The sequence below is a fragment of the Melanaphis sacchari genome, unplaced genomic scaffold (assembly GCF_002803265.2).
Source record: "Melanaphis sacchari strain LSU unplaced genomic scaffold, SCAv2.0 Contig122_pilon_pilon, whole genome shotgun sequence".
Classification (NCBI taxonomy): Eukaryota; Metazoa; Arthropoda; class Insecta; order Hemiptera; family Aphididae; genus Melanaphis; species Melanaphis sacchari.
Window position 1 is genome coordinate 602,663 of NW_020270484.1, and position 8,735 is coordinate 611,397.

Below are 8,735 nucleotides of genomic sequence, written 5' to 3' on the forward strand. Positions count from 1 at the left end.
ATAATATACTTTTAAGTTCTATTATTATACACACAAATTTTTTTTTTGTAATTCATTACTTATGTTAAAGTTATTTATTATTTTTGTAAATCAAAGAGCAATAAATATAAAAATGGTGGAATTAAAAATAAAAATCTTAGTCATTTGAATAGGTAATTTTGAAAACCTTCCAGTAATCCGGGAGATGCTCGCTCTGAATTCGCCTGGACTATCAAAGCTCTACTGTACGTGGAATTCTTATTAATAAATCTTTATTATATACGTGATTATCTTAATTGCAATTATAATAAAGATAAATTTTGACATAAATATGTAATATAGACAATTTAATTATAATCTTACTGCGAATAATTACTACAATATAAATTTATTTACTTATGTTGTAGATTATTTTGATATTTTCACTATTAAATAATGATATTTTGACCACGTCCCTCAACTGCCCGGCTAGCTCAGTCGGTAGAGCACGAGACTCTTAATCTCGGGGTCGTGGGTTTGAGCCCCACGTTGGGCGGAAATTTTTTATATAACTTTTATTAATTTAATGAAATTAAAATTTATTTTATTCGTGTATATTTAATAAAAGTAAATTATACGTTTTTAAAAAATATTTTTATATAAAAACTATAATAAATATATACGTTTTTTTACAATTTACTTCCAATAATTTTAAATTATAAGATGTATAGTATTTATTTTGAAAAAACTAAAATACAGATTATCAACAAGTTATTTTTATATTATTTTCTTAGAATTATTGTTTAATCACATGTAATAAAATAAATTGCATTTTTAAATAATAAAACTATATAGTAAAAATAATATATAAATATGCATATAATACAAATAATATAAAATTATATTTATTTTACAAATTGACACAATAAATAGAATAGAGGAACTGATTTGGTTTAAAAAAAAATGTTCTATTGATAATAGCTGTAACAAAATAACAAAAGATAACTGATTAAAATTTTAATTTGTAAAATAAGTTAAAAAATTCTTCCGCCCAACGTGGGGCTCGAACCCACGACCCCGAGATTAAGAGTCTCGTGCTCTACCGACTGAGCTAGCCGGGCTGACGAACTATTTTTGAGATATCAAGTAATTTATTTCTTATTATTAATATTTGTATTTAGTTGCCTTCCATTTTTATAATGAAATATTAAAATTTATTAATTAGATAATAAATTATAAATTAATCATTCCTCAGAAAAAAAAGCTTAAAAATCATGTAGTTGAATTTACAAAACATTTAGTCTTCATGTTGCTTTTGCTGACTTTTTTTTTTATTAATAAACGTTTCGTGTTTTAATGAGAATTGTTTTCATTATAATTTATAAATTGTGTTCGAAAAATAAAAAAATATTAACAGCCAACAAATTAATATCAAACGATCACAGTTACCAGTTTGCATACCAGCAATTATTATTCATGCAATTTTAAAAACAATGTAAAAAGGTAACGATAACCACGTAATTACCATGAGGCACATAACTACATAAGTACCACTGAATGCGATTTACGATTTTACGTTTTGCGATTTTATCAAAACCATAGAATAACTATGACATGGCCGCACTGAGAGCGTTTTACGAAAAATCGCTTTTAACGAAAATAAATCAAAATAGTTTGTTTTGGTGCTACCAAAATCATAAAAATCGATGAACAATATCGCTGGCGTCGCAAATCGCGTTTGATGATCTTTATTATCTATTCCATAATCAATGGTACCAGCTTTTAATTTTCATAATGATTTTTCTTTTAAACAAACAAGCAAGTGTACTGCAATAATAATTTTTCACACAACCGTGTTTTCATACGTATCTACCGATTATCCGTGAAATGAATAATAATTAGATCCCTACCGAAAGTTCTAATGTAGTGGTACATCATAATGTGTAATTGATATTTATATCATATTATTATATTTGATGTACCTACATAATAAATTATCTACCATAGGTCACTCGCCGGCTCGATGCAGCGACAGCAATAGCAGCAAACCAGTTTTCGGAATATCATTATTCGACCTATAATCCGATCACGTCCGTCGATTTAGCAAATTGCTAATTCGCTAGCACGATGACGCCTGCGCCTGTTAAATAAATATATATATATTATAACGCACACACAATTTTCAATTTGTCTTTGTCCTTTAATGGTCTGCGCGCGTACAATATCATACAACGGAAGTCGATCTGCTGCATAATATGTACGACGTCGTGTTGTAGTCTGCAGTAGATTATCGGTAAATGCATTTATTGAATACCAAAAATAACGGAGTAACTTAATTCGCTGTTGTTGTTTTTATTTTTTTATTTACGTTTAAGCATTTCCCTATTTACGTTGTTTTTAATTCCAAAATAAAATACTTTCATACCTATACATAAAAGTATAAAATATACATATATATAATACTCGTAGATATCTTATTGATAAACTATTCATAGTTTTTACATAATATGTTCCATTAAAAAAATGTCTTAGTTTCAAAAAATCAAATTATAATATATACATATATTATATATTATATTTTCACCGAAGATTTTTATTTTTAATAAAACTATTTAATTATCTAGTATTCGAAATATTATAATTTATTATGAAATTACAAAATGTAGTTCGATAATCGGTATTTATATTTTACACAAAAAAAAAATTAAACAATAATTACCAAATTTATTTTTTGTTTAAAATAAAAAAAATATTGGTTAATGACATTTTAAAAAGTGAAAATCTAAAAAAAAATATTGTGGTAAAAATAATTTAAGTGACTACACATATATACGTACTATATTTATGGTGACAAGATGTATTGTTTTTTTATGCATTGTCCTATAGTGTTCTCAACAATAGCGTTAAGTATATGAAATTGTACTAGTTTTTTGAAAATATTACGGATTAATAGGTACATGATAATGATTTCTTTTTTTTTTTTTTAAAGAAAGACAATTTACAATCTGTACAATGATTTCTTATAATTTAATTATTCATTTAGATTTTATTTTAGAATCTAATTCATATTAATACTGTATAAACGAAGAATATCTATGAGCAAAATAACTATAATATTATATACACATAGGCCAATGACCGAATGGGAAATTTTTTAAAAGAGGAGCAAAATTTTAAAATATATTTAATTTTTTGGACTTTCATAGATGGTTACCATAACTAATAGTTACCTTAACTATATTACATAATACTATACTGACTTTTAAAATTTGATTCAACCTACGTTAAATAAAGATACCCATACCTATAAATAGATACATTAAAAAAATTGTAAATAGAAGAGCTAAAAATATATCATACTACCAATACTATATAACTAAAATAAAGCCATAGTTAAACGTATTCAAAATCAATGTTTACAATATCGTTCACTCATAATAAAATAATATATACAACACTGTATATTCATACTTAAATACACAGTGTGCAATGATTGGGTAAGTAAAACCGCGATAATACAATTGCGCGTACAGTAAAAACAAATTGACGACGTTTATATATGACACTAAAAAAAAAAAAAAACTACATTCTATACGCGACTTTACTAAGCGCTTCTACTCACCATTCCTAACTTAACAAACTAAGGGGTGGATCTGTTTATTACTCTGAATTTAATCTATAACCGTCAGCTGCAGGTTTATTATGATTATATTGAATCACACTGCCATGATCTGAATTGCAGCCCAGTGTACCTATATTATACACGAAGACAAGTGGTTACTCGCTCTAATGGCGCTTGCTATATATTATGTGGCTACTGTATGTCCGTGTACGCCAGAGAATATAATATAATATTATATAATCGTTGCCGTGGAATTGAATAAATACATAACATTATGTGACGACGTCGATAATAGTAAAACATACGGCGCACGAGGCACGAGAATATAATATATGTGATTGAATAATGATAACAATCGTGTTTGGAAATGTATGTTTTATTTTTTACGAAACGGTTTTCGAAAACTCGTGTGATTATACATCTCGCGCGGTAATAAAAGCATAATATCCTATATAATATAATAATATGTATAATATAAATCGAGTATATATAATTTAAACAAAAAAACTATCTCATAATTAATTACATACCATGAATTATTTATATCTAAAAAACGTTTTTGAACAATAAAAGTATTCTGAAATATTATTATTATATTATATACACTTCACTCCGCTTAAACAGTTTTCTAGAGAAAAAAATACGTCTTTCATGTTTTATTTTTTATTTTTGATTTAAACAATATTAAACAATATACCGCGCGGACTGTTTGAGCCATTAAAACGACATTAAAATGTATAATATATAATAACGTCCTATTTTAAAAAATAAAAATTGGTATTTTAATCACTTGAAATTAAATAAGACCCTTGGTTTAAGACTTATTATGTTTGTTCTTTATTGTCGATTATATACTACGTTCCATATTATATCTCCTAACAGGATCTTAATAGTAGTTAATGTTAATATACGTTTTACTCACATGCGTAAATATGTGATAAATATACATAAATCGGTAAACCATTATGGGCATTTTTGGAACCACGTGGTTGTAAGTAAATGTATGATATATACTTACATCGCTTCTGCTCTTAAACAGAAAGCATTATGATAAAAGGTTAAATGTGTACAGTAGCAATGTAGCATTGGTTAATATTTAATATCTTGTCTTATAAAATGTGTTTATCTGTAGTTAACAATACTGTAATATAGTATCATACTATCATACCTATAGTAGCGTGCATATAATAAAATTTAAAATTCTAAAGAGAATAAAATATACGAGTACAATAAAACGAGACTCATGAAATAGGAGTCTTTACTCTGCGTTTATTTGTTGATACTATAAATTATAATATAAATAAATTACTGTATAACGTGTTAATATATATGTATATAGTATTTATAATATTTATATATGTTACAAAATAATCAGAACTCAAAATGGCCTCAAGATTGGTAAGATTTGTAAGATTATTCTCTATAAATAATGGTTATGAAATAAATAGAATAATACTAAGACAGATTTGCAGGAAAATTTAAAGATAATAAGTAATAAATCTCTGATCAATTTATCATAGCTAAAAAAAAAATATTTTTATTTTTAATAATGGTTTAGTTATTGCATACATTAAGACTGAACCTCTATATATATAGCATATCAGCATTTCTGTATGGTGCTAGTTTATTCATACATGAATATTATGTAGATACTTATTATCTACTTATAACGTAAACTTTAAGTTTTAACCTAACCTTATATTATATAAGAGTCATGAAGAGGCGATCCCAAAATCCATTTCTTTCTACAAATCATTTTTTAGCGCATATACATTCAAAATAAATATTAGGTTACTTTTAATTACAGTGTACCTATATGGCTACATATCTCAAAATAGTTTATTTTTTTTTTTTATATAAGAAAAAGGTAGAGAGGCCTCGTGTATCTACGTAGCTTAATTAGGAATATATTATGAAAATTTTAACATTTCAGTCCCTTTCTGAGCGATCTTAAATTTTAATTGTACCTATAAAATGTACACATGACAGAACTTGCACGACAAAATCGTTGTAGGTAATTAATTGTTCATTCCGTTTAAGCGACACAAATAACCACAGTCTATTATATATTTATGTGATTATTGGATAATTTATACGCGATCGTATCCCATATCGTTGTGCTCGCGCGCAAATTTCTTTCTAACGGTCCACCTAGTAAGTGTAAAGAGAAAAAATTTTGCGTCTAAGCCAATAAAAAACCTCGTAAATCTACTGGTTTGCCGCCTACGCCGTGCAACGACCGATCTATGCATTATTATTATTATTGTACGAGTAATCCAACTCGACTGTTATCAAACTTTAAAATATACTATTAATATTAATAAATCTCAACTCCTTAAGTCTTAAACACAATATATTGTATTATTCTACTACACGCAATACGTAAATTTTGTTAAATTCATTAAATTTTAGATAACGTCGTTAATAAGATGAGTTGTGTATGTAAGTGAATATATACAATATACATATGCAGGTATATAAATACTATAATCAATGTACTTATTCAATGCTATAATATAGTATAATCCCAAAAACGAGTTGTGTATCGGTACAGAACTACCGCTAAGACTTCTCTTGATTATTATCTACTATTAAGTGAATGGACTCAGTATCTTCTATGCTTAGATGGCATTAATTCATTAAGTTTGGCTGCAACTTTGGCCAAACAAATGATTTTTACAAAGGAACTCATTAATTATATTTACAAGATGTAGGTATATTGTGACATAATGTTTAAAAAAACTTATCTGAATTTTAAAGAAATATTAAATGAATAACACATTTAAATATTTTTGCAGCAAAAATCGAATTGAAGCATAACGTAAATCGAATTACCTATATTATTATGTAGTACATGCAATCCATGTACAATTATCTTATGATATTTTATAATTTCATAAACATTTAACTTCATTAAAATCAAATAATTAAAATTTAATTTTTAAAAATTATTTTTACGAAGCACGATTTCTTATTAATATAATATACTAGTATATGGTAATAAAGTAATCTGCACCAGCTAAATTTCATTGATATCAAAATAAATATTAGTATAGTGTAGGTATATAGTCTAATATTTCCAGTAACATATTTTAAATTAAAATGTGTCTCATGCTTTTTACAACCAACAAAAGTACAAAACACATAGTGTGATCTGTACACAATTCATAGTGTGATCCGACCATAGGTAGATTTTTTGGGGGGCTGCGTAGTCCTCCTAGGGGTAGACATGTACGCCTATGGATCCAACATAGATACATTTATAATACTTAAAATATCGCATTTTTAAATTGTTTTTCTGCTATTGTTTCAGCATCGAATTACACAATAAAACGCATATGTATCAATTCACAAAACTGGAATTCAATTAGTAGAACTAAAATTTACTTTATTTTGTTTAAATTAGGTAAATTATGAAACAATAACTATTACATATTTATACATAACTAATGTGGTCGAATGTCGATTTTTTTAATATAGGTATATTTTAAACGTCTATGCATGCATACATGATATTATTAAATAATAATGATATTTAGATAGCAATTACTATTGTTTTAATTTATTTTCATATATATATTATACTTATTTATGCTATTTATACATGTTTACAAGCCACAGCAATTGTTTCATTTAATGCATTCGTTAATCTAAATTATGTATAACGATGTGTAATTATTATTTATTATTTTATAACTCTGATGCGTTTACTAAACTTATCTGATTGCCCTTATTGCGCACGTCGTGTTCATTATTCATAATAATTAATATTATGTATCACTGTATCAGTATCTACATTACACAAACACATGTTTATATGATTCGGTTTATCACAATATACAACATAATAATATATTTTAATATTATTAAAGTATAGCAACAGAAACATAGAGGCACCATCATCATAATTCATAGGTTTCAAATGTTGTTTTTTTCATTTCATGTTTTTTACTGATATACTAAAAAAAAATATTAGTATATCTTATATTTTATTAATAATTGTAATATTTAATATCGTAAAAAGTATTGATATATCTTTTTCTTTCTAGACCTTAAAAGATGTTTAATGATAACAGAAAATATGTGTAGAGTTTGTATTTTATTTTTATTTTTTTTATACACCAATAATCATTTGTCCCACTATTCATATATTATCTTGAATTATGTTAAAAACATTTTAATTTTTAAGATAAATTGACCGTTTTTAACATGAAACTAACTATATATATATATATATATATATACATATATAGGTACAAAGTTCTTTTACTTTAATTACCCAATTGATCATAATTGTCAAATCGTCGTACGAATTAGTTTCCTTTACAATTGAAAGATAACACAACTTCAGACATAGAATAGTGAACCAGTTTGACATCATGCCGAAATCTCAGCTCACGCTTCTATATAAGTGCACGAATCGATATCGTATAAAATAAACTAATACTATATAGAAGTTTCACAATGCAATAATAATATCGTTACACAATGCGCAGTGGACAAGGAAAATATAATGCGTTTGGACTGCTAACCATATAATAATGACAACAGTCGACGATATTTTATACATTATAGTTGTTCAAATCGTATTTAGGAACAGTTTTTAAAAATCATGAGTTATTGTTCGCAAGAAAAACTTGTTGTATAATTACACGTTTGCAGCGACGTTAATTTTATAAATCCTGCGCCAACTTAAATCATTTGTATTAACTTTTAAATTTAAATTAATTATCATATTTAATTATTATTGTTTCAAGAGTAACAGTGAGTTCCTATATTTGCTTATATTTATTAAAAAAAATTCATAGTAAAGTAAACGAATAATGAGATGTACACTATAATATTAAATGTAATCGTGTTGGTATATAATATAACTATAAATAGGTTAAAAGTCAACACATAATTTTTTGGGTGCGTCCACCATACAGCTGATTTTACGCCATGTAAATATTATATAAGTCGTATAGTATATTGTAAATAATACGGAAATGGACACTATTTGTTCATTAACATGACAGATCATTGGGTAAAATATTACATGCCCATTATTTTTTGTAATAATTTAAATAAATCGTTTATTTTTATACACCTATGTTTGAGTATACATATTCACACCATGTTTACCTATATAATTTAATAAGGAAAATAATTACTA

General features: G+C 25.9%; 2 non-coding genes across 2 annotated transcripts; one reads left to right on the plus strand and one right to left on the minus strand.

Annotated features, from left to right (window-relative positions):
• The first annotated feature begins 441 nt into the window (after positions 1-441).
• Positions 442-514, plus strand: Trnak-cuu. Its single transcript has one exon. It is a non-coding gene; the product is annotated as a tRNA-Lys (tRNA).
• Positions 515-1,006: 492 nt separating this feature from the next.
• Positions 1,007-1,079, minus strand: Trnak-cuu. Its single transcript has one exon. It is a non-coding gene; the product is annotated as a tRNA-Lys (tRNA).
• Between the last annotated feature and the right edge of the window lie 7,656 nt (positions 1,080-8,735).